The following is a 23,227-nucleotide window of genomic DNA, read 5'->3' on the forward strand; positions in this document are numbered from 1 at the left end:
TGCTGCTGTTCCCTAACTAGATCTCCTTCCAGTTTTTCCCAGGAGGCAATAGTCAGGGACCCTGAGCACACATACCACGGAGCTATACGATCTATCTCTTTTACAAAGCCTTCAAGTGTTTTAGTGGCGATCTTTAGACCACACTGTTTCAAGACCGATTGTAAAGCGGTCACCACTGAGTGGGAAGTACCCATACTGCTCCTTTATATACAGGAGAAATCTTACGTATTGGAGGAGGCACAGCGGCTTAGACACGTCCGACTACGTCCGTGTCTAGCTGTGACCGTAAAGCGGGTCAGCAGCTCCATCGGTGGAAGCAATATGAAATCAAAAGAAAAAGGACAAGGCTCACAAAAACAATCAAAAAGGCTTCTAGCGCCGGAGTCAATTCAAGACCGAATGTACCTTGCAGAGCTAATCACAGCCCACAGTTCTGAATCCGCCCCGTGAACGGGGGGGGGGGCCCCAGAAATGGTGCAGCTTATATATGTCTAGTGTGGCGTGTCTGCACCTGATTGGCTGCTTGCTCATAATTTCAAAAGTACACCCCGGGATGGGTCGCAACTTGGCGCAAATTCACTCTTGCACTTGCGCACATTATATGTTTATAGTTATGAACAACAGAAGCCAATGCCATCCTGTAATGGCAATTGCTCAGCTCTCTACACAAACCAAACACAGGAGAAAGGCCAGCAAGGATTTCTGAGTCGCTATGATCCATAAGTGATGTAGCAGGAGCAACAAGAGAACAAGATGAAGAAGCTTAATAAAGAAAGTCATTCAAAATGGCTCTGTAAATGACATTGCCAACAAGACTAAAGTCCTGACTTCTATTCCCAGAAGCCATGTGACATGAAGAGAAAAGTAACTCCTACCATTTGGCTTCTGAGCACACATGTCTTGCACATACACGAACATACATACATTTTTTAAAAAAGGTCATTCAATAAAAGGAGAAGCTACATACAGTAAGTAGAGGTCAATGACTTCTACAACAGAGAACATGTTCATGCATGTATGAGCCCTTCAAGGTTATCTTTAAATTTGTGGAATTGGATGGAGAAGGTGACTTGATTGTAAGCGCCTCAAAGCACAATGGGAAAGTCTGCATAATAAAAGCCATCCAATGTTATGTCAAGAGAGAGTTTTTATTCATAATTTTGAAAGATCTTTACACATTTACTATCAAATTTATTTTTATTCATCCATCAACACCAAAAAAAAAATGAAAAATCCATAACAGGGCTAAAACTACAAAAAATATCTTTATACTCTCTTTTATGATCCAAATGTCCATTCTTACAGCAGTCCTTCATCAATATGTAAGATTTACTGTATTTGTCTGTTTATGTATAGATTATAAATTGCACTATACAACATTTATTACAGGCTAGCATCCCGGATATTACTTTTTTTCCTTTTAAAAATGCTTTCTATCACTCAGCCAATTAAACACCCTAGAAACTCATCTGTAAGAAGGAGGAGTTATAAGCATTAACAAGTGCTGTGAGATCCCCAAAGTAGAACTGGACAACCCTGGTTGGTTATCCAATTCTAAATGATAAGCCTTAAAAACATGCATCCAGGCAACAAATAAAGGCACTCAATGGCCTGTGTTGACTTTTATTCATTTTATGTATGTGTAACAATAATGATTAAATAAGAGAGGGTCATGAATTTGGGAGATGGCAGACATGGGAAGGGTAGGAAGGAAGAGAGAGGAAAGTTATATAGGTATGTTTAATTATTTTTTAAAGAAAAATTTAAATGATTTATTTTGCTTTGAAGTTTCAGAGTTTTTCACCTTGCAATTTCTTGCCTAGATAGTTTTGAGGACAAGTTATATCTGCCCAGGATGTTTCTACCATCTTACTCCTATCTCTTAAAGTTCCCAAACCATCACAAAGAGCATCACTAGATGTGACAAATGATTCAGTACATGCCCTTTGAGGAACATTTTAGATCATGAGAGTGGGAAGATGGTTAGAAATGTTGGCAGTGGTGGTCAGTTGAGTGTGTACAACATCCTGTTTCTTCCATATTCACTGTGAAATCCAGTGTTGCGTCTGCTCTCTTGACCAGCAAGGAAGACGCAATCACTAGTTCTTCTCTCAGCAGTTTATTCAGCAACCTTCTTTCTTCATCTCCCTGAGCTACAAGCCCTTTTAGACTCTCCTATCCACTCCTATTGCGGCAGGCCACGTCACCTCACCAGGCGCATGGCCTCAGCCAACCAGAAGAGCAGGAACAAATCACTGCCAAATATGGACTTGTTTACCACAAGCTCCATAGCTGACAGGTGCCATCTTTAAGGTGCGGCTTCAGGTAGCCCTGGGGAGGGGCCGTAGCCTCCTACAATCCAGAAGCAAGATCAGCTTATGCTGAAAATGTAGTGGAGTGTCAGAGGTTTGAAGAGAAAAGAAAAACTCTTAAATCATTATCTGTGGCAACCAAAAGTGACTGCAAGAGTGCAGTGAGCATTTTCAACATTCTAATCTTCTTCATGGCATTACAGATTTAAAGGAAGTACAGTTAAGCAAGCCCTTTCTATATCTGTATTACCCTTCCTGGTAGTGAAGCAGCTCTAAGGAGTTGACTATAAAAAGAGTGGGTAGCACAAAGATTGATCGAGGTGGGGAATGAAGGTAATTGGATCAGGAGATTACAAATCCCAGATGGATCAAGGTTTTTCTTGGCACGGGTGTATTTGAAGAAATGAATGTGAAAAGTGAAAGTCAAGGTAACGTTCAAATAATACGAAGTTGACATGTTGAGGTAATGCATAGTTATTGTTTTGTTTTGTCCAGGAAATGATCTTGGACTCAAAAGCAGAAGTAGGGTAGGTTCAAAATCCTCAGCGAAGGTGGGTTTAATTGGCAAAGAAACAAAATGATGGGGAAGATTGCACACCTGAAACTTGAATTCATCAGAAATTATAACAGGAGTGGCTTGGCCAGGGATGAAAACAAAACATGTCATGAAATCTTCCAGGGGTGTTGGTTCAATTTCCCAGTAGTTAAGAGCACTATTTGCTCTTCCAGGGGACCCAGAACACATGGTTCACAACTACCAGTAACTTCAGGTCAAGGAGACCCGATGACTTTTTCTGGCTTCTATGGACTTTCTTTTGTGTTGGATGTATTTCTTCCCACACACATAGAGAGAGAATTAAAAATAAAAACAAAATTATTAAAAAAAAAATCTTTCAGAGCAGCCTAGATAGCCACAGGTGACAGGTAAGTGGAAGGGATGAACAATGAAATACAGTGAACAGCAGAAACTTTGCTGGAGTACGGGTGAAGAATACAGTGCTTACTGCTATGGGAGGTAACTAAACCACAGTAGTTTTTCAAAGTGCTTTAAGAGAAGAAGACTTTTCAGGAAAGAATCAGATTTGAAATAGAGCAAGCAGATGGTTGTTGTCTGAGTAATCCCCATGGAACTGGTTCCTCATCTCCTGAACCACTAAATCTTGGCTGATTTGGAAAAAGCATCTTTGAAGTTGGGATTCAGATGTTGACTTACGGGGAGTATGGATCATCCGAGATGGGGCTCCATGCAATACACAAGTCTGCATGGGACAGGGAGAGGAAGATTCCACAGATAAATGATATAAACGTGGGTCAGAGAGAGATGCATGCTGCTTTCTTTGGATTTTGGCAAGTTGTGTTGCACAAGCTAAGGAATTCTAGTTCCATAATAAGCTATAAGAAAGAAATGTGCTCTTCCTGGAGGTTCTAAAGGGAACCCAGCCTTGCTAATGCCTTGATTTTATCCCAGTGGTTGCCAATTGGGCTTGTTGACTATTAATGTTCAGAATATATTTATATTATTTTAAGTAGCTGATTTGGACTAACTTGTTAGAGCAAACACAAGAAGCAAGTGCACAAAATCCAAACATAAGAATAAGAAAGGTTTTTTTTTTTTTGTTTGTGATAGATGAGATATCTAGAGAACACAGGGGAGGTAGGAGGAACCTAGATGAGCTTTTTGCAGAGAATGTATGAAGTCATTCAGGGCAAAGTTTTGGAGGATGAGTGTGGAGCCCTTGGGCCACTTGTGATCACCAGCTAAATGGAGATAAGGATTCTTGTTAGATGTAATGGAATTAGCACTGCTTTCCCATTCAGCAGTCTTTGATGACAAGTGTGGACAAGATGAAAAGAATGTTGCGGTAAACAGAATGTTGAATTTCTTCCCAATTCATATGGTAAAAATTTACCTCCAAATGTCATTTTAAGGAATGGGATCTCTAAGAGAAGATTGGGTCACAAGAGTGGAACCATCATATATAGGATGAGTACCCTTAGCAAAGTCATCCCAGAAAATTCTTTCATTCCTTTTGCCATATGTGCATGCATATAGAAATAACTCTCCATGAATCAATAAGTGTGCCACAAGAGACACTGTATATTCCTGTACCTTGTTCTACTTTTGGCCTCTATAATTTAGGAAAATAAGTGTCAGTTGTTTTTAAGTATGTAGAGTTCTGTTATGCCTGCCTAAGCTGACTCAATCAAACACTGTACTAGTATACAGAGTTATGGAGTCTCCTCTTTAAGGCATGAACAACACAGAAAAAGGGACTGAGAATATAAGGTGTCTTGTCAGTCTGTGTGAGTGTGTGTGTCTGTCTGTCTGTCTGTATGTGGATGTTCATGAGTGTGTTTATGTGTATGTGTGTGTGTTTGTGTGTGTATCTGTGTGTGCCTTTGTCTGTGTATATGTGTCGTATGTGTGGTTGTGCTTGTGTCTGTGTATGTGTTCTTGTGCCTCTATATGTTTGTGCATGTGTATGTGTGTATATATTTATGTGCCCATATGCATAAGTGTGTGTGTGTGTGTGTGTGTGTGTGTGTGTGTGTGTGCGTGCATGCGCGTGTGCATTTGTGTGTGTGTGTCTGGACTGACCTGGAAATACCCACACTGAAGACTGGCTTTCATACCATCAGAAGGGGCTCCTTTTACTCACTTCCTCCACTCATATATAAGAAAAAAATTATAGAACTCTGCCAGAAGTTTTTATGAGATGTTCATTTATCTGTTCTACTAATCCTATTGGGCAATTACGATATGTATTCTAGTCCAAGATTTGGCAACCAAACCATTTCCTTTCAAACCATGGATGTGATGGGTTCCCATCACAGAGTAAACACTAGGCAAAGAGGCATAAGGAGATGAATTATTGTTACTGAGAAACCTGGTGGATTTATAAATCAACAGTGCTCCAAATTAATGATTGAGAGTGGGGAAAGTAAGATAAAAGGCTAAAATGAATAAGGAAAGAAAATCCCACTGCTTTATGTAGGACTTGCAAGGCTCAAAGTTTACTGGACATTAGTAAAAGAACCCTGAGAAAATAGAACAAGAGAAGAGCAAGGGCCAGTTGATGACATTCGTGGACTTGCAGAGACAGTATAGGAAACACTGAAATCAGGATACTCAGAGAGTTTCTTAGAATATAAATGCAAAATACTAGATTCCGTGGTAATAAAATCCACAGGTCCATCAGGTTTCTGCTGCAGTAATAAAATACATGAGATAATCAACCTTAAAGAAGAAAAGGTTACTTGGTAGTATGTTTGGATGTTTATCTTCCTAGCTTGTTGCTTTCAGTTCTGTGGTTAGACGGGGAGTCATGGTGAATGCAGGTGGCAGAGTAAGTGGTCCACCTCCTGGTGTCTTGGAAGTAAGATGAAGAAGAGGGGTTAGGGTCCCAACATCCACTTCAAGAACACATCTCCAGTGACCTAACTTCTGTGTTGTAGGCTCTATCTCTTAAAGGTTCTCCCACCAATGGTACAGGCTGAGAATCAAGCCTTTAGTGCATGGCCCAACGACCTCTAACATCTAATAGTGATACAAGATAAGACTACGAATTTGAGAAAGGGGAATTTGCATAGAAGGAATTGGAAGGAGAGAGGCTGGGGTGGAAATCATGTAAATGTAGTGTGTGTGTATAAAATTCTCAACAAAATAAAATATTCAAAACTACAGCAATATAGGAAACTGCTTTCATTAATGCTAAAATATGTACCTCTCTGGGAAAGGTTAAAAAATGGCAGAAGAGAATATACACTGAGATTATGCAAAACAAGTATAAAATCAGGTGGAAAGATAGTTGGGTCTTTAAAGATATTTTCAGAAATTATCTGAGGCAGCAAAATATCTGCGCAAAAGCCAAGTCCATATTTCTTTGCCTATCTCTGCCCAGAAAAGCTGGAGAACAGAAGTGCTGGCTTTTAATGTTAGCTTGTTCAAGGACACTTTTCTCATTTGCAGAGGCATCTCAGCCCATGAATGCCTCTGTTTGTTTTCATAATTTCATTTTGCAAATCACAAATAAATTCTTAGCAGGCAGTAGGTTATTAATTAGATTAAATTGGTTTATAGTTTTCTTATCGATCTTTTAAATGAGGGATCAGATGAATTATTCAAAGAACACACCATAACCTCTATGCAAGAATAAGTCTTAGAATAAAGGAATTACCGTATTCTGACTCTAAAGTTTCTGCATTTTGCTAATGCAAACTATAATCTGATTTGAAGTTGTTATACTGTAGTGTTTTAAGCACAGCTATCTTTTACAAGCTCATCTGTGTGTGTGTGACTGACAACATTGTAACAGGGAGTATTAAATTGCTATATGTATTAATTATCACTAATTAAGGTAAATTTTCAGAAAACAATATGTTCATTTTAGTTCCAACACAATTATTTCATTTTAATATGTAATGCATTGATTTGTGCCTCAAAGTGAAAACTAAAGATAATAAAATGCAAGTTAAAACTTTATAATAAATACCTTAATTTCTGCTGAGTAACTCTACTTCCTTGAGCATCCCCCATACTCTCTCCACATATTTAATTTATAGATGCTGTCACCTGGGACTGTTTATCCTTTGGTGTTTGTTGTAGGAAATGAGTAGGCTATGTGTTGTTACCCTTGAAACCTGCTAAGCTTTTAGAAATGTCTTTGATTAGTACCTTTGGGAAGTATTTTCCACTCTGGGGGAACTGATAGAGATATTAACAACAGAAAGAGAATATTAGGAGCTGAATCATGTCTGCTAAAAAGTCATGTCTGAAACTCTGATCCTAAGTACCCTAGAAAGTAATGGATAATCTGATTTGAAACTATTATGGATTCTATTCAGACATCTGATGGGGATTTGAACCATATTCCATGGGGGAGAGACTTCAGGGTAGATTAAATTAAGAAGGCTTTAAGTAGAGGTCCATTCCAACTTGCCTATTGTCCTTCTGAGAAGAGTAAATTTAGTCACAGCATGAGATACCGAGAATACTAACAGAGAAAAAGGACATCAGGAGGAAAGTGGCCAAGGAGAAAGTTTAAAAGTATCCATCTCTGCCTCACTTTGACTTTGACAGTAAGTTCTATTGTTTAAATCACCTAGTCTGTGGGGCTTGCGATGGCAGCTCCAGTGAAGAGATTGCTAAGCTAAAAATCCTTTTCACCATGACTTATGTTAGAATAGGTGAAAGCAAAATTGCATCAAAAGGCAAGGAAAATTTTTATTATTTTGCAAAAGAAGAGAAAAACTAAACCTAACTCAATGACAGGGAGAATTTTTGGCCTAGGCAAGAGTATGTGATAATGGAAAAGTATAGGAGAGCAATAGGGGACAGATTAATCTGTCATACACTCTGGCATAACTAGACGCATGCATGTGTTTGTGTACATTCTGTACTTAGGCTACCCCTGTTTGCTAATTGTCAATCAGAAGTGGACCGTTACCCTGCCACAGATAAGGGGAGAAGGCTGCTCTCTCTTTTGATGATTACAGGCAAAGAGTTGGATTTCAGGTCTTTAAGGAGAGAGTGCTGATTTGTAAAGATGTGAACAAGCTGGGAGGTTTCCACACACATCTATCCTTTGGTAACCTAAGGGCACTGGTGACAGTATCCCCTAGAAATACCAAAGAACAGAAATACTCAAATCCGTTATGGAACATTGTATTTACTTATAATGCTTCTGCATCTTCCCATATCCTTTCGATCACTATCAAGTTACTTACTAATGAAAAGGGTAATACAGATAGCTTTTTTTTAAAGCTGTATTTACAGAAATAATGACCAGAAAATCTATACACAGTCAGGACAAAGAACTTTTCTGAATTATTTGTTACCAGTAGTTGGTTGAATCTGCTGATGAGGAATCTAAAGGTTCAGGTACAGATAAATAACTTACATTTGCAAGTTTTCTGGAGCAAATTTGCTAAATGGGGCAGTAAGGGACCTATAGTCAGGAAGGGAACTGTGCAAAGTTGGGTCAAATGGAAGCAAATGAGTGCTAGAGTCATTCAGTCAGCCCTCTGTTATAGGTTGGTCTTCTAGTCTTAGAAGACCCAGTTTCCCAGAAATTGAATTGTTCTTGCACTCAAACAAGTTAGAATACTAAAAGTCATTTTCAAGGTAGTACATCCCAGGGTACTTAACTAAAACAATCCTAGCCATCCATAGAGGCAATACAGGAGCAATCAGAGGGCATAGAAATTAACAATCAAAAATGGAACCTTAGGCTGGATTCCACTTCCCCATCTCAGATCAGTCAGAGCCAAGGAATTCCTCTTTATGTGCTTGCCAAATAGAAAAACGAAAGAAAGAAAGAAAGAAAGAAAGAAAGAAAGAAAGAAAGAAAGAAAGAAAGAAAGAAAGAAAGAAAAAAGAAAAAGAAAAAGAAAAAGAAAAAAAGTTTTGTTTCCTTTGAATTCTCAGTCTCTTTCTTTTAACATATCCGTGCTTTAAAACTGTTACTGCCATGGAAATCAGTTAATGGTTTGTTTTCCCTCTCATGCCTCTGCCAGGAGGCACTTCAGCATTGAGTGAAAAATCTCTCCCCGCCTTGCAGCCCCAGGAAAGGGAGTTCATCTGAAAACATCCACAGGTAGATGAGAAATTACGAGTAACCACCTTGTACAAAACGCCAGCGGGACACAACTGCGGAGATGCACATAATCACCATTTGAGCTACAGCCTTGAGTAATAGCTGTGAAGCAAATTGGCTGTCTGTGGCTGCTGGCAAATGTCATCGGCGAAGACAAGTCCCAGATTTGAGGTAAAAGCTCAGTGTGTCTGCTAAACCCTGGGGGAGCATCAATTCTTTACAAGCCACCTAAAAACTTCCCCTTGTCTTTGGGTAGTGAGCTAAGTAACTTAAATGGAACAACTCATCTTCCCCCAGTGTGCCGCTATGGAACTTCCTGGGCAGGAGATTTTAATGCTGTGATCTTTGCTTCATTGTTTGGTGGGAAGAAAAGAGCTTAAAATGGAGACATGTCAGACATGCAGAGATGCATGGTCTCTTCTATTGTATAAATATTTTATGATAATTATCGACTTCCTCTCAGGAAAAGTATATTCAAACCTTGCTCCGAATGGCATTAATTAGTTTTCTGCCCTTTGTGTAGATACAATTTTGATTTCTCCAAATGTGATGTGAGAGAAAAGAAACGAGAAAGAAATAGGGAGTAGCTCCGAGTCTCCATTTTTTTAAATGACACTACCCTGGGAGAACAGTCTACAGGAGGAGGAGCTGGAACTTTTTGAAAATTTGGAAATTATACCTGAAGCCTGGTGGAGAAAGCAGAAATGGCAATTTGGGCTATGCTCTCTAGCACAGAGCTGGTCTCTTCATATCGGGGTATCAGGTACCTGCTGAGGTCAGGCTATGGCTGACTCTATGTTACTCTATGTTGTACAAGCACTGTTTTACCAGTCTGTGCATGACCTTAGGAGATTCCAGTTTATAAACAGCATTGAACTCCGTTTTGAGGGAGAAGGATGACTTCAGCCTGTGTGTGGATCCAGAAATGACATCATCAGTCAGACATCTCCCATCCATCACAGACTGGTATTTACCTACTCCTAGAAACAGAAAAAGAGCTGCCTTGTACATTTACTGTAGTGAACTGAAGCCGTGAGCACACATTGGTCTGTTAAAATCATATCAGGTAAAACATGTCCAAGAAGTTCTGGGATGTGTCAGAACAAGGAAAGGTTGTAACTCTCTCACCTGGACCTCATAACGTGATAAACACTGACACTCCATGTCATAGCCCCACACAGCCTATCATCTTGATCAAGGATCAAGAATTCCTTGACTTGGCTTGATCTACCAGTGACATGGTCTAATAGAACTTGTCCTTGTCTACCTATTCTCCCATCAGGACTGGACTTAGCCTGTCATTTCCTGATTTTGATGTGTTTCTGGCTCTCAAATTCCCAGGTTCAACCTTTCATCTCTCGGCAGAACTTTATGGCTTTATGTCCCAATGTGACTCCAGCAGCACCCAGCTCCATTGTCATCCGTACAGATTCTTTCTTAGACTGTCTCTGAAATTATTTAAAACTTAGCCACAGCTTTCCTCTCTTATATTTATTCTGTAGCATATATGTGTATGATATATATATATATATATATATATATATATATATATATATATATATATATATATAGAGAGAGAGAGAGAGAGAGAGAGAGGTGCATTAATTAAGATTAAGAACCTACATTCACCTTGGCCATACTACCCAGGTAGACAGATTATATGACAAATTGGTATCACTGAAACATCTAAACCTTGGAAATTTATTATTCCTCAAAAAAACCCCTAACATTATAAAAAGGCATAAATATCTTCATCTGTGTGTCTGACAAGGTCCTCATAATGGTATGTATGCTTACATCCGAAACTCTGTGGCCCTCGGATGCAAGGCCTGGTCCAGAAAGAAACAAACTGGACTTCATCTCCCTCCCACCTCTAGTGTTTCACCAATTTTGAAACTCTGTGACTTTTGGTAGATCTCTAGGCAAACATTGTGTATGATTTTGATTTTATCTATGATGTGCTATAGATACAAGGTTCAGAAGCTCAAAAAAAATTTTTTGAGAAATTCTTGTTTCAGTTACATGCATGTTACATGCAGGCAGTAAGCACTGGCTGGGCAAAGGAGACTCTCCACCCTCTCAAGATGTCTGTCAGTCTTATTTGCTCAGCGCGCCATTGAACACAGTTTCTATGAACCATCACCTTTGCTCATGTGAGCTTTTTACAGTGACTGGAGCTCCCTTAAAGTCACCCAAGAATCTTCAACTCTGAACCTATATAAGCTCCTGTAAGTAACCCAATGCACTTACTGCTCTCTCCCTCTCCCTTGCTCTCTCTCTCTGTCTCTGTCTCTCTCTCTCTGTCTCTGTCTCTGTCTGTCTGTCTGTCTGTCTGTCTGTCTCTCTCTCTCTCTCTTTCTCATTCCCCCCTTTTCCTCTTTTCTTTTTTACTGATTATTTTATTTATTTGCATTCCAGCCATTGCACCCATCCTGGTCCTCCCTCCCATAGTTTCTCATCCCATTCCCCCTCCCTGTTACCTCCAAGAGGATGCTCCCCCTCCCCAGTCCACCCCCACTCCTGCATCCCCTTTTCCTGTGGCCTCAAATCTCTTGAGGGTTAGATGCATCTTGAAGGTTAGATGCATCTTGACAGTTGAGACCAGAGGAGGCAGCCTTCTGTGTAGACACGGGGGGGAGTTGGGTGTAAGGAATCCTTTCTTTGATCTATCATCTGTGACCTATCTGGGGTAAATGGGAAATTGCTAATGTTTCCTTGGAAAGACAGGTGCTGCCGTGTATCACTTTAGCTTTAACACAACACAGTAATTTGACCCTCGTGGCAGTAAAAAGTACTTGCTGCTGAAATCACACGTGATTTCTTTGACTCCAACAGGATTCAACCTCTTTGCATTGCTTTTCTTGGGAAGAGGCACTGAGGGGGCCAGTGTTTGAATCAGTCAGGAAGAAAAGATGAGTCACTTTGAGGCTTGATGTTATAGAGGGAAAAACTACAGCACGAAGAAGATTTAGGGTCATAAGGAGCATTTTATTTAAAGGGAGCATGTGAGACGTGGGGAAAGGAACATTAAGCAATAATTGTGAAATGCTGAGTGAAAAATATAAATGAATGCAAACAAATGTTAGTTGGTTAAGAAATATTCTGTATCTGGCTCTGCCCCAGTGGTCATGGCATTATCACTCCATAGTGACGACTGTGCACTGTGACATAGCTCAAGGACCTTGGGAGTTGTATTGATTTTGTCTTCTATCTCCGCTTGACCAGAAAACCTAAGCACAGAAATATTGTTCCCATGGATATGCTTAGAATCCCAACCCAGCTTACACCTTGGGGCTACCTTAAATAGAAACCGAGAAATATCATTTATTTCAAAGTAACTCCTGTCTGCCTTGTATGTATTGCCAGTCTGTTTTAGTAGATTAAGCAAAACTGGAACTGGATGAAAAAGAACAGAGAGAGAGAGAGAGAGAGAGAGAGAGAGAGAGAGAGAGAGAGAGAGAGAGAGAGAGAGAAACATAGATACTGAAATAGGAATGTTGCCTAGGATTCCAGCTTTATCAAGCAGGTTGCATGGCAACTAAAGGAGCTCAAATTTTCAGATTTAAGTGTGTGCTGATTAACGTCAAGGGGTCATAGGCACAGGCACAGAGCTGGTTCCGTCCTATAAAATGTTACCTTAATACCACGATTGGAAGGCTTTCTTGAAGTTTATAATGAACTTAAAAAATAAATAAATAAAGCCAGTTGATTTTCCAATTAAATTCAGATGGATTCAGTTTTCAAGAATGTCATACTGTAAAGTAAACCTGATATTTATAGGCTGCTTTCTGAAAACCATCTCATTTTATTTTCAAAATAACACTTTATGATAAATATTTAATTTTCATCTTTTGAATCTGAAAGTTGTGGTAAAAAAATTCAAGTTTCCTCAGTCTAGTGCTAGATATAACTTTGGTTTAGATACCTGTAGCATTTTTGTCATTTCTTAACATGCTGTTTTCCTTTCTTCTCCAGGAATTCTTCCAATGTGTAACTTGTTGCACAGATGGCCATTTAAATTTCATAGTTTTGGAGACTGATTCTCACAGTGTATTTCCATGGTCCTTCAGAGAGAAAGTAGCATACTACATCATAACAACTGTTATATGATATTACATTAAAATAACTTAAATTCAAGAATGTAAATCCAGCTTCATTTGTACCTCCTCCAAGCTCTCTCATACACGTACAGTGTATTACTTCCCAAACTCAACTACAAGAGAATTATGCCACCAAAACAAGATAGGTTTCAGTCATCCTCAAAATTGTCTTTTCATTTCCTCTTTCTCAAAACCATATTTTAAAATTTATACATGGGTAGAAAATAACCTTGTAAAATGCCAAAACATGATACCGATGGTTAATTTGTGAATTCCTTCAATACAGCTAACACTCACATGCTTCCTAGGAGACAGAAATTCTAGATCAACAGAATCAGATTTTTTTAGAATATGAACTGCTGAAGTGAGGATGATGAAGGAAGTATACACTTGAGACACTGCCTTTCCCAATGTCCTAAAATCTTATACTAAATGAATAAATCTGAGTCAATAATATAAGACATCCACATGCTTGTATTTGTAGCAAAAACAAAACCTTAAGCTAAAATACTAACAGAGCAAGGTTTCATTGTCCTCCAAGAGAACAGAAACACTCTTTAAGTTTCTTTGAACATCAGAAAATGGAAAGCCTATGTTAATGGTTTAGAGAATCTTATGTATATGAGACAATATTATAGAAGTGATAATAAATGTTATTAAGATCAGTGTATTCATTATGACATTTATATTTATTTAATATATTTTAAACTTTATACTAAGTATATATATATATATATATATATATATATATATATATATATATGATTTCTTCATACAATTTAAATTATATAATCACTACCAATCATTGAAGCCAAAGGAGGTTTTTCTTTGGCACAGCAATCCCTGCTTAATTTCTTAGATTGCTTCTCTAATAAAGATAACAATATTCTTTCTACTGGCTTAATAAAATATTGGCCTACTTTTGCTCTAAATTTAACCATGAATCAATCATTGCAGCTAATGGAAGTTGCTACCCTAGGAAGGACAAGCTGAGTTTGAATTATTTGGACTCAAATACTTGCTATGGCACAGGGGTAGGAACGTGTGGGTTGAAAAGCACATGGAAGTTTTCCAGGGAAATGCTAGACACATCAAAAAGAAGTGACAAATTAAGCTGCCTGCCCCAATCATTCTTTCAAAGGAGAATATAACTCAATTCCTTGGAAATCACTTTAATACAAAGAAAAATGAGAGCATAAATTAGCAAATATACAAGAAACATATTTCAAAGACATAGCTGTTAGTTGAGATATGAGTAAAGCACCTTTGATGGTGTACAAAGAATAATGGGTAAACCCAATAAAGCAAAGAACATCTTTACTCTGAAGTACATTTAATAAGTGTTAGGTTGTGTTGAAGTAAAGGTTGGCAGTAAGAGAGTGCTGATTGAGCAAGCTTTGATTAATAAAACAGTGACAGCAAAATCACAAGTCAGAGAGGACTAACTGGGCTACATCCTCCAGCCTGGCACAATCCCTGTACTTATTTCAGGGACTATAATGCCAGCGGTGAAGTACCCGGCCAATAAGAAATTTAAAGTAGGATAAAGCTGATTCAACCTATGGAAGTCATTCAACACCATGAATCACTCAGTCCTTACAAGCTGGATCTTTCCTCATAGGTTATGAGTGCCGTAACTCTTCACTTTGAGAAATCTAAAGACTTGGGACTGGGACAGCCTGGCTAATGTACCAGCATTTAAGACTGATTTTTGTCTCTGGAGTAGAGAAAGTTAAATATGAAGCTAAACTGTGGAAAGGGCAAGTTGACCAAGAAGCTGTGGATGATAGGGTGTAGCAGTAGAGGGCACTGGCCAGATCTGAAGCAGAGGATCCCCCAATGAAAAGCAGAAAAAAGACTTTAATGTAAGACTTAACATTCTAGGCACGAAACCCGAACTCTGAGAAATATTGTCTCTTTTCTTCTCCAGGAAACAGTGGACAGCTGGAGTCACCAAAGTCCTTAACTTCAGTGTTCTCCACTCTCTTGGTGTTGCAAAAAAAATAATCAGCTTACAGCAAAATTAGTGTTGCGACTCTGTTTGCTCCCAGGGATAAGATAATCTGCATTACACAACTGATGCTATGCAACCACTGTCTCAAGTTATGCCTGATCGGTGAATAAAGATGCCTACAGTCTACAGCTGTAGAGGAGAGATAGGTCAGGTTTGGGTTTCTAGGCTTAGGGTCTAAGAGACCATGAAGGGGAGAAGGGAAATGGTGGAGAGAGGAGAAGATGCTATGGGGTAGGTAAGTCATGAAAACTTGGCCCTGGGGGCTGGCCAATTAGAATTAAGAACTTCCCAGATGAAACATAGCAAGTTATAACTCTGGGATATTGATAGGGAAGTAAATGCTAATGGCTTAGAGGGTAGATATCTGCCCAGCACTAGTGCTATTTTAGGCATATTAGAAATATAAAAGTTTTGTGTTTTTTATCTTGGAACTGAATGATCAAAATCAGGGTACATACCCTTTACTGAGATTAAATATTTACTATAGTATGAAACCATCAGGTTCCACTCACATCAGCAAGGTCTGATAACAATGGCAGATTCCCAGGGAGGCTCTGTAAGTTGTCTCTAATACACAGCAGAATGATGTCAGTGCAGATAGCTCAAGAGTTAAGAGTGAGCAATGTTTTTGCTAAGAACCTGAGTTCTGTTCACAGAATCCACATGTAGTCACTGACAACTACCTGTGACTCCAGGAAATTTGAAACCCTCTTGTGAACTCTACAAGCATCTTTATGCAGCATGCACATGCCCACACACATAAACAGAAATAAAAGTTTAAAAATAAACCATTGTCAGGTACAACAGAACCAAGAAAGTGATATAATCACCACTAAGAAACTAAATGATACATATAACAAGTGTATAATACACTATTCCCTAGTGTATTTTAACACAGCAAGAAACAAAACTTCAGCTCTTTAAGTCTTTGAGAATTAAAACTGCCTTAGAAGTGACCATTGGATAATAAAAATTTGTTTAAATATATATATATATATGTATATTTAACTTAACCATAAGCACAAGTTTAATAAAATTTCTTTCGTTTTTTGTTCTTTATATTGTAAGATAGCACTTATATCTATTCTTTGAGAATTTTAATCATATGTATAATGTATTTTGATCATGTCCATTCTCCCAGTCTTGTTTCCAACTACAGAGATCATCTGGACATATCTGCTTCACAACTTTATGTCTTATGCCTCTCTGTCTCTGCCTCATCTATCCAACAAAGTTCATTTGGTGCTTCTCATACCTGTGTGTACATAGCTGTGGAGCTATCCATTGATGAACGGGCAACCTACCAGTGTTCATACTGTGTTCTTTACATTTTTAAATTGAGAATCATGGATTTGAATTATTTGAAGCAGAAATATCAAGCTGTAGATGGACTACATTCCTTACTTATTATCTGGCCAAATAGGTAGCAAAAATCTGCATCTTCCATTGAGTTCACTGTGACCTAGTATGGTGGTTAGATTAGTTTGAATCCCATAGACTCATGTGTTTGAGTGCTTGGCTCATAGTAGTGGCACTATAAGGAGCTGTGGCCTTGATGGGGGAGGTGTGACCTTGTTGGAGGAAGTATTGCCTTATTGGAGGATGTGTGGTCTTGTTGGACTACGGGTGTCATTGTGGGGGGAGGCTTTGAGGTCTCTATTTTCAAGCTCTACGAGTGTGGAAATTCAGTCTCCTCCTGGATGCCTTTAGATCAATATGTAGAACTCTGACTTCCTCTGGCCCCACATCTGCCTGCACACTGCTGTGCTTCCTGACATTATGATAATGGACTGAACCTGTGAAACTATAAGTCAGCCCCAACTAAATGTTTCCTTTATAAGAGTTGCCTTGGTCATGGTGTCTCTTCACAGCAATAAAACTGTAAGACAGAAGTTGGTATCAGGCACTGGGGTATTGTGATAGACTTGACCATGCTTTGGTTTGAAGGAATGTAGATTTTGGTACTTTGTTTTAGTAAAGCACTTCAAGTGGGGCTTTTGGGGCATACTAGTAGGAACATGAAAGGCAGTTATAACTGAGGGTGATTTAAATTACGGGGACGTGGCTCAAGAGGTTTCAGAGGAGAAACATATTTGTTGACAAACATTCTTATGATATTTTGGTGAAGAATTTAGCTGAATTTTTAGCCTCATCTGAAAAGTCTGCCTGAGGCTATAACCTTAGCGAAGAGATTGAGATTAACAGTATTGAGGAAGGAAATCTCAAAACTCCCTAGCGTAGACTCTGTCCTATAGTTCACTGTTATGAACAGTGTTTTGATCAAGTGTAGCAAGCTTAGAAAAGAAAAAATACAAAATGTATGGTTCAAGGATTAAAGGGGCACCAGGAAGTGGAATGGAGTTAATCTTGTATTCAAGGATATTAAGTTGAATTAAGGAAGTGTGGATCTTGGGTCAAGATCCCACCTAGCTAATCTTATTTTTATGCATTTGCAGTTGTACACAGGATAGTTATATCACATTGGGCATTACTATGACCTGGTTATCATTTTCATTTGGATATAAGGAGATATTGTATGTGAAATTAACAAGGGATACATTGTGATAGCTATTTTTGTCAACTTGTCTATATCTGGAATGAACTGCAGCCCAGAACTTATAAAGATCTTGTGAAAAGTAAATGAAGAAAAGCTCAGATCTAGGCATGGAGGTACACGCCTTTAATTCCAAGAGACCTATGCAAGTAGATCTCTGAGTTCAAAGTCAGCACACAGAGCAAGTTCTGGGACAGCCAAGCTTAGTCACTGAAGGAAACCATCGAATGTTACATCTCACTACTATGATTGTAGTCTATGATGTCTAGACAGCTTTTCTGAGCTTAGCACAAAATGAAGGACTCCCCTTTCTTTGAGAGGCTTCTTCTTCTCTGCCTGATCAGAGGAGCCTAACTCCAGTCTTCTACCTGAGGAATGTCACATAATCCTTGGCAAAATTAGGTATGCCCATAACCTTTAACCTCCATCAATGAACATTCACCCTAAGAAGAGCCCCTGCCCACATTTCAAGGTTCATATATTTAGCCCTTGATATACTCTGAATAAGTGTATGGGCACATGATGTTTTCTAAAAGACTTATAATACTAAAAAACTGTAACACTGAAATCTGGAGATTTCTCCACTCCCTCCTGTAGCACTCACTGGTGGACCAGGTTCCTGCTGACCCACCCATTTTGGACTTGATTCATCCTTTCCCAACTAGTGTGCTTTGTGGCCTGGACATGTCAAAGGAAGACAGAAACTGTGGAATTAGGCTCTGTTTCTTCCTTCTACACATGATGTACAGCAGTGCCTGGACATGCCACAGGAATATACAAAGAAATGGAGCCACAATGAAAAACAGAAATCTGGTGAAGATATAATTAAATGAATGGGAGATGTTCCAGTCCCAGCAAGCAGCAGAACTTGGCAGCTTTGGCCACATGATTCTGGCTTTAAAATCAAGGAAAGAATTTCCCTCTGAGCTAAGGAAGGTCAATGAGTCCAGGTCAGTGGCTGGGTATCCTTTCATGAAGGCCTAGAAAGGCCATTGTGTGAGGTGGCCAAGGTCGTACCGTATTCCGGCAGCCAGATTAGTCATGCGTAGGAGTCACATAGGTAGTACATGTTTTGAAGGTATGAAGAGGTCACGGAGAGAAGCCAAAGCTTTGGCTGTGAGAGGCCAGGAGAGGACACTGGTAAAGGTTCAACCTCTGCAAATTAGTCGAGGCTTGGCACCATGAAGAAAGCCTAGGAGAGGCTATTTGTGAAAGTACATCCCATCTGTAGCAGAAGACTCCAGTGTATTAGAGATTTCAGTATGACAGGCAGCCAAAAGCAGTAGCAGCAGCAGCAGCAGCAGCAGCAGCAGCAGCAGCAGCAGCAGCAGCAGCAGCAGCAGTAGCAGCAGCTCTGTTTTATAAGCTGTGAAGGTGAAGTCCGAATTGCCTGGGAGACCACAAGAGGTTAGAGATGAGAAAGCTATGGGCTTTCCTACCAAGGAAAGCTTATAACAAGGAAAGCTAGCCCAGGAGAAGAAAGTGTGCTGCAGTTAACAAGGATAAAAGAAGTTGGATATCTAAAGAGCAATTTGACATCATACATGGAGATGCAGAGTTTCGGGTTTACCCAGCTAGTTTTTCATCTTGCTTTGGTCCAGTATTTTCCCCATTGTTTTCACTTCTCTGTGTTTTGGAAAGGTAATGTATATCCTATGTCATAGTATGTTGCAAGTATATAATATGCTTTTTTATTTTGATTCTATAGTGGATAATAGTTAAGAGATTGCATGAATCTCAGAAGATGCTTTGAACTTTGAACTTTTAAACAGTGTTGAGAGTGTGATAGACTATGAGGACTTTGGAAATTGGGTTAAGTACATTTTGCATCCATTTATAGCTACAATTCTATGGGGCCAGTGAGCGGAATGTACTGGTTTGAATATGTTTTGCCCCCATAGACTCGTGTGTTTGAATGTTTGGCCCATGGAGAATGGCAGTATAAGGAGGTGCGGCCTTGTTGTAAGCATGACTTTGTTGGAGGAAGTGTGTCATTGCGGGGGTAGGCTTAGAAGTCTGTACACTCAAGATTTACCCATTGTGAAAATTCAGTCTCTTTCTAGCTGCCTTTAGATCAATATGTAGAATTCTCACCTCCTCTGACCCCACATCTGCATGCACATTGCTGTGCTTCCTGCCATTATGATAATGGACTGAACCTGTGAAACTGTAGGACAGCCCCAACTAAATGTTTGGCTTTCTAAGAGTTGCCTTGGTTATGGAGTGTTTTGACAGCAATAAAATTCCTAAGACACCCAGTGTAAAGAAAGAGAGAAGGAAGCTATGAAACTGTTCTAAGATGATAGTATTACAGAATAATATTACTTTATGAAACAATGCCAGTCTTATCAAGACCATTCAAATTAAGTTTTCTACTCATGTTAAGAGACTGTTAGCAAATTTATAATTCTACAGTTTTATCACTATCTACAGATATAAGTTCTGATATTTGTATAATATTCACCTCCAATTGAAATTTGTGTCTTCTATCAAAGACACATGACACAGTGTGAAGAAAATGGCATGAGGACGAGGGAAGAAAGGTGTGACACTGTCTTAGAAAGAGTCTTTCTGTGACTCTGGGGATAGACGGTGATGCCTCCTGCTTAACTGATGTGAAAAGGGAGCAGATGTGAAAGTATTGTGATGTACTTCTGCATGAAGTGAAAAATCCAGGAACACAAACACTTCATGCAAGAAAAGCACCTGGTGCCCTCCACTATTTCACATGTCAAACACGGTTACTTAGCTCTTGTCTGCTTTCATGTTACAGTCTGATGACAAATAGCCACCAAGTCTCATTTTGCCCTTTAAAAATGAAATTGAGAAAAGCACTCTTAAGATTGACATTGTTCTTTTGAAAAATGCATTTCAATGATATTGAAAGAATAGGGACATATATAGTCCTAAATTTAGCTTAATTATAAAAAGTCACAACTTGTAAATATATGAGCAATTTAAATATTAAATTTAATTTTGACATTTAATTTTTTTACATGTTAAAGTACTTCAAAATATCTTTTTTATTCCCTTGGTCTTTTTTTTTTAATTTGGGCTATAAAAACAAAAATTATAAGTAGCATATTGAAATGTATTTATTGGTTTAGGATCATAGCATTGCACAATTATGTACAACCTAGTCTCCTTTCAATGCAATGAGAAGTGACTGAGACAAATTATATTCTACAATTAGCAAAACAGTGGTCAGTGAGCCAGAAAACATGCTCTCTCTCTCTCTTTCTCTCTCTCTCTCTCTCTCTCTCTCTCTCTCTCTCTCTCTGTCTTTTTCTCTGTGTGTATGTCTGTCTGTCATACCTGTCTGTCTCTATCTCTGTCTCTCTTTCTTTCACACATACACACACACACACACACACACACACACACACACACACACACACTTACACTTTTTCTTAAAATACAGTCACCAATTTACCTTTTCTACTACATTTTAATGTTAGCTATTAAAAATCAAAACTTTAAAAAAAGTAGCATGTACTTCATATAGACTTCAAGAGAAACTGGCTCTCACATGGCTGGAAACTACTTGTTATTTTAAAAAAACATACTTATTAGCTAAACATTAATAACTGAATCACTCATCTGATAGTGGGCCACCTTCAGTTTCTATCACTTAAATGTGAGCTAAAGAAAAATAGCTGCATTTTAACAAAAATCTTTCTTTAAGGTAAGACACATGGAGCATTTGCCTAACAAGTACAAAGTCCTGGCTTCAACCCACATCACAGAAATATTTTAATGAATTAAAATATAAAAGATAAATCATCTGCATCCAACTTTCTCTTTTATTCTTCTTTACTGTAACTGAAAATCAATTTATATACCAAATACTCAGTTTAATCCTTAGTTAAGATAAGCAGTAAATCATGCACTTAAAATAATTGCTGTCTAAGAGGCCTGCTAAGGGAAAAGGTGAGACCCAATAAACGATTATTGGTGTTTATATGTTAATTCTGCCAATCCATGAGCATGGGAAATCTCTCCATTTTAAGAGATCTTCTATTTCTCTCTTGAGCCACTTGAAGTTATTGTCATACAGTTCTTTCACTTGTTTGGTTAGAGTTACCCCAAGATATTTTATACTATTTTGGCTATTGTGAAGGGAATCGTTTCCCTAACTTCTTTCTCAGCCTGTTTATCATTTGTATAAAGGAAGGCTACTGATTTATTTGAGTTAATTTTATATCTGGCCACTTTGCTGAAGTTGTTTATCAGCTGGAGACATTCTCTGGTAGCATTTTTGGGGTTGCTTATTTATACTTTCATATCATCTGCCAATAGTGATACCTTTATTTCTTCTTTGCCAATTTGTATCCCCTTGGTCTCTTTTTATTGTCTTATTATTCTAGCTAGCACTTCGAGTACTATATTGGATAGGCATGAAGAGAGTGGGCATCCTGTGTTGTGAATGAATTTTGACTTAAGTGTGTTTTTAATCATTTAAGACTATGCTACAGTTTATTGAAGAAGGGGAAGATTCACTATTAGAGAAATGATGCATCCATTTTTTCAAAATATTTTGTATATAGTAAATATAGAGATATAGATATACTATAAGTACTTTTATACATATTCAAACTGACAAAATTATTCTCAAGCTGTTTGAACTTTAAGTGTATAATACTATACTTTGGGCTAGAGACATGGCTCGACAATAAAAAGGTATTCTTCCTATTAAGGAGACAAAATCCAAAATGCTGTGCAAGACTTGGAAATAGATTAAGAGGACAGGGCTCTGCTTTTAATCCCCAGATCATCTCAAAACAAATCACTGTTCAGAATGAGAAAAATTAATGCATGAAAGCTTATGATGGCTACATTAGGCTTACCTAGACATAAGACTAGGAGGTTGAAGAGGAACCAGATCTCTCTTGTTCCTTCCTGACCTTCAGTTACCAAACACAGGGTCTGAAAATCATATGTGCTCAAAACCATTGATATGTACATTTATTCTGTCATTCAAAATCAGTTTAAGATGTTACTCCATATTGTAGCCCTCCACTTTCTAGATAGAAATTGTTAATGTTCAACTAGATGATCCCCTCAGGTTTACTAGTCTCTAACCTCAGTCTCTGACTACCCTCATTATGTAGCCACTTACATCCACGTTCTGTGTATCACTATATTCACCCCACATCCACCAAAGACACTGTGACATATTGATCTAAACTTCTCATTGTCACATGCCTCATGGCCCCTTACCATATTATTCTCTACAATAATGCCTGCAATGTTTCTACCATCTTATCATTCAACTGTATAGCATTACAAATACTAGCACACATTTTCTCTCTCAGAGTATAAGTGGCTTCTTGAATGCTAAAACCCCTTTCTCTCTCTCTCTTTTTAATCAATTATTTTACTCATCTGCATTTTACTCATTTTTACCTATATAATCAGTATTATAATTTTTCCATACATCTTCACAAATGTTTTGTCTCTATTACACTCTCTTGATGAAAGCTTCATGTAGCTATTCAATAAAATAAGTTATATTCTGTTTAGAGAAAAAAGGTTATCCAGTCAACTTATCTATACTGCTTCTACCTCTTAACCACACCTTCATTATCTTAGTGGGTTATTTATTTTCCTGACTGCAAAGTGTCAGGAAACGTAGATGATAATGTAGATGT

This window comes from Mus pahari, chromosome 17 (genome assembly GCF_900095145.1).
Source record: "Mus pahari chromosome 17, PAHARI_EIJ_v1.1, whole genome shotgun sequence".
Taxonomy (NCBI): Eukaryota; Metazoa; Chordata; class Mammalia; order Rodentia; family Muridae; genus Mus; species Mus pahari.